The 9,297-nt window shown below is 34.4% G+C and overlaps 1 pseudogene across 1 annotated transcript; it reads right to left on the reverse strand.

The window, feature by feature from the left end:
- Positions 1-1,602: 1,602 nt before the first annotated feature.
- Positions 1,603-5,257, reverse strand: LOC145584235 (cadmium/zinc-transporting ATPase HMA2-like; annotated as a pseudogene). The gene is made up of 9 exons (XR_014100342.1): positions 5,161-5,257; positions 4,388-4,643; positions 3,994-4,097; positions 3,638-3,893; positions 3,314-3,451; positions 2,884-3,215; positions 2,606-2,807; positions 2,293-2,498; positions 1,603-2,199 (listed from the first exon to the last, which is right to left on the reverse strand). The product of XR_014100342.1 is annotated as a cadmium/zinc-transporting ATPase HMA2-like (transcript).
- Positions 5,258-9,297: the final 4,040 nt, after the last annotated feature.

Below are 9,297 nucleotides of genomic sequence, written 5' to 3' on the forward strand. Positions count from 1 at the left end.
TGATGAATCATATAACTAATATATAAAGCTAAACTTTTAGCCAGATCACGAGACAACGACACTTGGCGTTCTAACTTTTCGCCAAGTGTCACGCCACATTAGATAGATTTAAATAGACTTTATAAGATAAAAAAATTAGTTTAGAATTCTATTTGGATAGAATTTTAGGATAGAATTGTTAGTTTAGAGTTTTATTTTCGATAAAATACCAATATTTCAGATGTACAAATTGAATTATAATTTTATTCAAAAAAATTATTAGATTATAATTCTAAAAAAATACTCTCTCCAACCCTAAATTACATTCCTACTTCTAACATTTATTCCTCACATAATAGAGAGAAGTAGGAATGTAATTTAGGGACGGAGGGAGTATCATATTAATTTATTTTTTATATTATAATATTTTTTGGAGCGAAAGAAGTAGTTCAAATTATAAAACATCCATTTATAATATATACTAATCAATTAAAATAATATACTTCACAATCTAATAGAATTTTATTACTATATAAACCTGTAAATTAGGCTCAAGTCATGAGTCATCTTAGATTAGGTCACTTTAGGTTACGAGTCAAGAAATGTTCAACCCTTGCCCAAAGTTTTGGGTTCGGGTTAACCCATCGGGCTTTGAACATTTATTTTATTTAATTTATTTTTTTTTCTATTTTTTTTTATTGTTTTAATGAATTAAATCGAACATTTCCACAAACATTATTATTAGTCATTACATGCCTATTATATAGCAAATCGTTACAAAAGTACATCAATTTCTAACTAATTATATATCAATGATACATTTTAAAATTTGACATATAGATTAAAAATTTATCTTAAAATTCAATAAACAACCTGGGTATCGCACAAAAAAAAAAACACAAAACTAGTAAAGTTATAAAGTAAACTTGACCATTTTTACACGTACTTGATGATCGAATATCAAGAATAAACTCGGTATTCAGTTTAAATACATCAATTCATAATAAATTATAATAATGCTCTAGTTCAAGATCGAAATACATGCTTGGTGTCTTTTTTAGTAGCAAGGGTTTGATTCTCATGGAATCTAATGTTGTAATACGATTGTACCCGACTAAAAAAAAGTGTGTAGGATAACTTGGGCATCCCAAGTATGCTCAAGTTCCACCGCTAAGAGCCTAAGATAGTCATCGATCTTAGCTTATTTGGATAAAGTTGGGCACATGCACATTTCCACAAAACTATCATTTTCTATATACGCGTTTGTGTCATACTCACCAGCACCATACCCTATGTATCTACACCATTTGTTTCAAATTAATTGACATGTGTTTAATCACATTTTCTAATACATAAATTTAATTATTATATCTTTAAATATCTTCGTACTTGAGAAGATTAAACTTTAAGCTACAATCATCATGAGAAAAATTAACATCCAAAAATGATTAAAAAAAAAACCAACAAACTCATATTTTTCATGTAATCTATCTATACAATCACAACATCAATTGAACTACTTGCACCAAACTGACTACACCCACTAGAAGATTTGCACTTCTCAGTCCTACAATTTGAAGCTGATCTCTTACAACATCCACCCTACATCCACCCTTAATCGCGCTAGCAGTACAAGTTTTTTTTAGCACAACACCCTTTTTTCAGCTCCTCTGCCTTCTCACTACTCTGCTGAATTGCCTTTTTGCTAACTGAACTTTGGCACTTAACTTCTCCCTTAGCAGTTTTATCACAGCAAGACTTATTCTGAACAATGTTAGTACTCGGCTTCTTGTACTCGTCAGCCCCTCGTAGAAGCAGCATGCTGTTGAGTATTACAAGCAGGCATGTACCAACATCAGTAACACCAGCAACTAAGAGCATAGAGTAGCCAGCAATGGCTAATGCAAGGACTAAACCCTTTGTCGAAAATGATATGATCACATTCTCAACGATTTTTGTAGATGCTTTCTTTGATATTCGAATTGCTTCTGGTATCTTTCTGATGTCATTGGACATCAGAATTACATGTCCTGTCTCCATTGCAAGTGCAGAACCTTATATTCCCATTGATATTCCGATATCAGTTGTTGCTAAAGCAAGTGCATCGTTTATTCCATCTCCTACCATTGCTACTACTCCATCCTTCTTCAATTCCTCAATGATTTTAGCCTTGTCTTCTGGTAGTAACTGCGCGTGAACTATGTCAAGCGCGTTCTCTAACTGCATACAATTAATCTTTGTCATTGAGAAAATTCTTGCAATTCAAACAAACAAAAAAAATACTACATTAACAATATATGTACTTGTACATACCTGATATTGCACCTGTTGTGCTGCAGCATGATTATCACCAGTTAGCATAACTGTTCTAATCCCTGATTCCTTTAGCTCTTTGATTGCTTCCATGGCTCCTGACCGACAATTGTCGGATAGAGCAAAGTTTCCCACCAGAGTTGCTCCCATGTATATAAATCCACTCGCTTTCTCTTCCATCTTATGTAACTCATCATTGTCATATTCTGAAAATTAGCAGCAGAAAATCTGTGGTTAAACAACATTTCTGTAGATTATAGTTTAATTAATCTAAGTTGTTTCGAGTTCAATAAAAAAATAAAATCGCGCTCACTTTCTGTACATCCTGCTCTTATAGAGATTCTATAATTCCCAATGAAAATATGTTCACCCTCAATTTTTCCATATATTCCTTCTCCTGGATGGTTTTGAAATTCCTCCACCATTTCAGGACTTGGCTTAATGGAATGTGATGCAGCATAGTTGACAAGTGTCTCTGCCATTGGATGGCTCGATTTACTCTCAATGCTCGAAATCTTGACAATGTCCAAATAAATCAGCAATTAAGAGAAGAAAGTGAGTACTACTAGTTGAATGAATAGGACTAGAAACTAACCAGAAGAGTAACTTCTCAATACTAACTATTTCGTGCAGGGACTGAAAGTGTGTGACAGCAAATTCTCCTGTTGTGATTGTCCCGGTTTTATCAAAGGCGACAGTCTTAACTTTGGCAAGAAGCTCAAGGTAATCTCCACCTTTGAAGAGAAGCCCTGCTGTTGCAGCTTTTGAAAGAGAGCAGAAAATTGTGACTGGTGTAGAGATTACTAGTGCACAAGGAGATGCACTCACCAGTACAACCAAGGCTAGATGAAACCAGCGCGTTTTATCACTACTTTGTAAAACAATAGGAGTTACAGCAACACCAGCTGATATCAGAACAACAACTGCAAAAAAGCTAAGTAGTAACATTAGTAAGAAAATTGAAAATTCTCTAGCAGTAGATGCAAACCATTGTCGAGCTTAGATTTAATCTGTTACTTACCAGGAATGTACCACTTTGTACAGTTCTCAATAAATGTCTGAATTCTTGCTTTCCTACTCTGAGCTTCTTCTACAAGATTCACCATCCTTGCCACTAAACAATTTTCGGCTAACATTGTTGTTCTTACACCGATATAGCCTAGAGAGATTTCAACAGGCACAAAAGTGAGTTAGTCGAACAATAAATTCATCTGATCTTTTGGTTCATGACAACTGCAAATACTAAGGCTATCTCCAAGTTTAATTCACAGCTAAAAGAACTTTACTTGCATCCAAAAACTGTGTTTCAATTTAAATGATACTAATTAACAAGTGTTGAACTAACCATTTAAATTGATAGTGCCAGCCAAAGCAGTAGAGCCAATTTCTTTGATGACAGGAAAAGATTCACCAGTCAATGCCTTTTCATCCACTTCTGATTTACCCTCCACAACAACTCCATCAATAGGAATAACTTCGCCTGCTTTAACTGCGATTATGGTTCCTAGATTCACACTCGTGACATCAACTTGTTTACCAGAATCAGCCAGTGTTGCTTTCAGGGGCGTCATGCTTGTTAGAGATGACATAACAGACATAGCCTACATAATTACAACACGAATAAATGTATACAACTCATAATCAACAACTTATATATCTCAAAAGGTACGGATGAAAGTTCATATAGGAGAGAAACCATACCTTGTAACTAGCTCTTGACTCGAGCCACTGAGCTATGTTGTACAAGAAGACGATTATAGCTGCATCTGTGTAATCTTGCAGCGCTATTGTTCTTCCAATACAAGCTCAGAAATGGATGTGACATGAAGTTTTATTGTCCCAAAACTCGAGTCATGTTAGGGCCTGTTCACATTTACTTAATTTCAGTTCAGTTCAGTTCAGTTCAGCTCCAATCAGTTCAGCTCCTAATTTCCCTCTCTCATAAAATATTCATTTCAGCTCAGTTCAGTTCAGCTCAGCTCCAATCTGTTCAGTTCGGTTCAGCTCAGTTCAGTAAATGTGAACAGACCCTTAGTGCTACAAGTATATGCCATTTTACAAGAAGCAAGAGGTAATTAAAAGATGAGCTAATTACCTGCAATTAGAACAATGACATTAATATTGAGAGTCAGATTTCATAGATGCAATTCTTCTCCAAATAATGTTTGGAACTCCAATAAGGACAGCAACAATGGCTAAGCATTGCATAGGTTGGTACACATATTTCAACAATGACAACAGAAGCAATACACCACAAGTTATGTTCCACTTCCTTGGCCATTTCTTGGTGTAGTTGGCTTCTCCTCGAGGTCGAACACTTGCTTCTAGTCGTGCTTGATTCAATGCTTGTACTGAAACACCCAACACGATAAAAGGGAGGAGAAAGTGTTAGGAAATGATGATCATACTAGCTCACTAAGCTACTTGTTTTGTGAATAGGGACAGAGGGAGTAAGATCATGTTCTAGTTCACAAAATAATAGTGTAAGTGTACATAATGTAAGTTATATTCTTAGACTATTTACACTTAATATGCGTGTTTAAACCTTATAAGAATAAAATAAAGGACAAAGAGAGACAGAAAAAAAAAATTTACATACGTAATTGAGCGAGTTTATTTATTGCTATAATATAAGTATTATTGATGAGGAATTGATGTTGAATGTTTAATTCCTAAAGAGAGAATTAGATGAGGGGAAAAGGCTAGAAGATTTTTTTAAAAAAAAAAAAAAAAATCACATCAAGGAAAACAAACATGAAAAAAATAGGAAAACATAGAGGTATAAGGGGTAGGCTGCACCTAATGATTTGTGTTTTAAACTTTTAATTAAACTAGTTGTGCCATCGCGCGCGATAGCCCAATTCACACGTATTGGATTGAAATAAATCGAAGGTTTTAAAGGAAACGAATTAAGGATTTGTTGTGTCTGGTGGTATAAATGGGTGGGGTTGTTGCTATTTAACATGGTTATTTTGAATTATGGGAACGTTTGATGAGAAGGTAATGATTAGAAATAATACGTTATGCAATCATTAGTTTAGTGGATATCGGGCTAGATTATGTCCGATTTTGTTTTTGTGTTATCTAATATTGAATAAATTTTTATTGTGCTGATTAAGTATTGTCTTTTAAATTTTTTTTAGATTTTTGTAAGACAGGTCTTTAAAGTAATAGCTCGGCGTATCTATAAAATTGAAAACTCGATTGACACGTGTGTATAAATGTTGTGCATGTAGGGAAGGTTATGAAAAGCTATTTTCTATTTTAGATTGTTTAAGAGTACGTACATCAAAGTTGTACTATGGAAGTCTTAAGGTCTATATTCTTTTAGATGTTGTCATGATTGTTGAATTTGCTACTTGATTGGTCAATTGATGTACTTGGGTTGCGTGGTCCATAAATTGTGCTTTGCCTTTCTTGTCTACTTTTCAGTCTTCTTTTTCTATTTCCTTTTCTCTTAAAAAGCTAATTTCTTTTCGTGCAACAATGGCTAGTACTGACAGTACTGCTACTTCTGGGAGGGTGTTTACACCTCCGATTTGGAGACCAAATGAATCAAGATCAAAGGAAGAGAATGCTGCAAGCTTTCGTGCGTATGTGACGGATATGACGGAGAAGATGAACAGTCACCTGGAATTTCTAGAACAAGAAATTTCAAGGGTAGGGAAAGGCAAAAAGGAAAAAGGGGAATCCAGTAAGAAGAGAAAAAGAGAAATTGAGAGAGATGGTTGTGGAGATTGGCCTGTGATTATTATTGAGTCAGAAAGTGATAAAGTTCTAAATGATCCTAAGGAAGGAGGTGAGGCAGAAGGGAATGAGGAGGATGCTAAAGGGAAAAATACGGCTGAGGAAGATGGTAAGAAAGAAGGAGGTGAGTCAGAAGAAGGGGAAGATACTGAAGAAGAAGAGGAGACCGAGGAAGATGACGAGACTGATGAGAATGCTGAAAGTGATATGAATTCCGAGTCTGAAACTCGAAGCGAGGAAAAAGCTGCTGCAGAGTCTGATGTATCGTTTGAGTCAAAGAGTCATGAGCATGACGATGATGATGATGATGATAGCGGCGCAAAGTCTGATTCGGGGAATTATCAGGGAGCAAATGAAGAGACAAGCGAAGACTCTTCCATGTTTGCCATGAAAATTCCTGATTGAAAATTAGCTGTAAAGAATTAGACACCATTGTTGTTTTTTGTTTGTTGATGGTGTGGTGTTTTTTGGCTAGATTTCAGAAATGTTAGCAGATTTAAAGTCTGTCAGGGGATTTTTTTTAGTTGTAGATTATAGTAAATTTGTTAGGAGTGAATGGCTTGTAAATTAGTTAGGTAAGCATGTAAGTAGGGTGTAAAGATCTATTATCAAATGAAATATGAAAGTATGGTGCATTTTGAAGTGCTGATGGTATCTCCTTAGCTGTCTTAAATTTTATGTTTGTTATATTAGATATTATCTGGTAATTTAGTGTATTTATGTGTTTACTTCTCTAGTGAATCTGATAGGAAAGGAACTAAAACATCCAAAGTACTTAACTAACCATAATAATAATAATATTTTGCATTATATTTACATAATAAGATTGATTTACTTGCTTACAATACTACAGCAGTAGCAGCTTGTTCTTTCACAAGTACATAATGCTTGATGCCTGATCTAAAGCCCTGCTAGTAATCAGGCTGCAAAAGCTAACTAATTACAACTTTCTTAATCTAGTACTTTAAAAAGTGGTGTTATATAGGAACATGTACAGTGATAGAACTTGTTCCTATTCAAAGCCACATATTCCAAAAGGCTAAATGATAATGCATACTCATTTAGTTGAGGTTGCACTATCTCATAAGAAGTAGTCTAGGCATATCTACTTCTGATGTAAGCCATAGGATGCAAAAGCTATATACACTAAAGCATAGCCGATCTAAGATGGAAGTAACATGATGCAAAAAATTTAAGCTTGTAGTCTAGCCGTAATGAGTAGATATATTAGGAAACATTTATAGATGAAGCTGTTACCCAACTGATCTGCATTATCTGGTTTATTTCTTTTTATATGTCCTCATTAGACTCATCATCTTGAAAGACGAGGGCTCGACGCATGGTATGATTTTCCTGCTTAATGCCTTCTGTTTTCTCTGCAATACTTGCTTCTCCATCAATGCTAACAACTTTTCCTTTGAGAACAGCACGAGCAATTTGTTCTGCTTCTTTTGCCTTGATGGGGTCTGAAACTTTTTCTGTTGTCTGTGTTACTGCTTCAAGGACATCCTTTGCTGGTGTAGTAACAACAATCTCATCATCAACATTAGATCTCTTTCTCTTTTGTCCAGAATCTCCAGTCTGAGATTGAGCAGCCTGATCTGCTGCAACCATTGTGTAACTACTACGATATAAGCATCACAGACAGACAGACAAAGCACAACCAAAACATACACCATCAATACAAGCCACTATTAAATTAACACAGCACTAAACAAAGCATATATCAACATTATCTAAACACCATCAGTCACAAGCAAACAACAACAGCAAACACAATATATTTATAACCACAAAGGCTATGAATTCTACTATGTCCTTGTCATATACCTATAACGCATAGGAACATCTAATGTCATGGCTGATCAATTCTCTGGCATAGCAAATAACTGGAAGTTCTAGTATGACAGGGTCCATACAATGCTGGTGGTTAAGCAAAGACTACATCAGGAAGAATATAGCTCGTAAATATGTCGCAGTAGGTAAGTTACCTGAATATTTCTTGGCTAAAACTAAGGATCTGTTGTATACCTTTTCTGTCAACCCTGAGTAAAAGCAAAATACAAACCACTAAATTTCAGAATGTAGAGCACATTCTCTCTTCTACAGAAACAAGCCTATCCTATACATATATATATACAAGCACCCAAATAACCTGATTACAATTTTTTTTTTTAAAAAAACAAATAACCAATACAAAAAAAAAAAAAAAAAAGGAAAAAAGGGAAAAAAAAGCTAGCTAAACTCCTACACACTAAGCAACATTAATAAGTAACACTCATAACAATACCAATGCCAAAGACCATAGTACATATTCAAAGCTATGTATGGATGGTCAAATGACCAAAATAGTAACACATAACTTGACTCCTTAAAACATGAAAGACTATATCATCATAAGCAAGCAACCTCACTAACTCATCTAAGCATAATCAAGCAAACTCACTGACTCAGCCCACCATTTTCCATCTCTCCATATCCCTCACCACTGCCATCCTCCTTTTTTTTTTTAATTTTTTAATTTTTTTTGTTACGTTTTTTTCTTGACCTTTTTTTTAAAAAGGATTAACAATACTCAGTTTAAGAATAAGGTGTCCTGATATGTAAAAATAATAGATTGTTATCTTTATAATAAGAATAATAAGAAACCAACACCCCACACACCGAATTAATCACCCCTAAATACATTCACATATGAATCAACAGAAATAAAATTAGCAAACTTTAATTAGAATGACTAGAATTAACATCCCACACACCTAACTATTACCATTAAATTTGTTCATATATCAATCAATACAAATGAAATCGACAAACTTTAACTAAAATGGTTATTAACTATTAACTCGACACCAAAGCACACCCTAACTCTCCTAACGTTTCCAATCTACCACATAAAGGAACCAAACAATCTCCATAGATGGCAGCCTGATTAACCCTAAATAATTAATTCGTTTTAATTTTAAATAATTCCGCCCTTTTTCTAATAAAACTAAATAAAAGGTCAAAAAAAGTCAACAGCACAGAAATGGGACAATATTCTCGGTGTTCTTCTCCTTTGATATTTTGTTTCCCTTTTTTTTCACAATTAAAGGAATTAACCTCATTAAAAGGGAGGGGTAAAAGCGCCATTACACATTTTGAGGAGTTTTTTTTTTTTTTTTTTTTTTTTTTCCTTTGTTTATACAAGGATAAAGCCTAAAAGTAATTTACCAAAAAGGGAAGGGCAAAACCGCCACTACACTATTACTTTGAAAT

Source organism: Chenopodium album, chromosome 16 (genome assembly GCF_948465745.1).
Source record: "Chenopodium album chromosome 16, dcCheAlbu1.1, whole genome shotgun sequence".
Lineage (NCBI taxonomy): Eukaryota > Viridiplantae > Streptophyta > Magnoliopsida > Caryophyllales > Amaranthaceae > Chenopodium > Chenopodium album.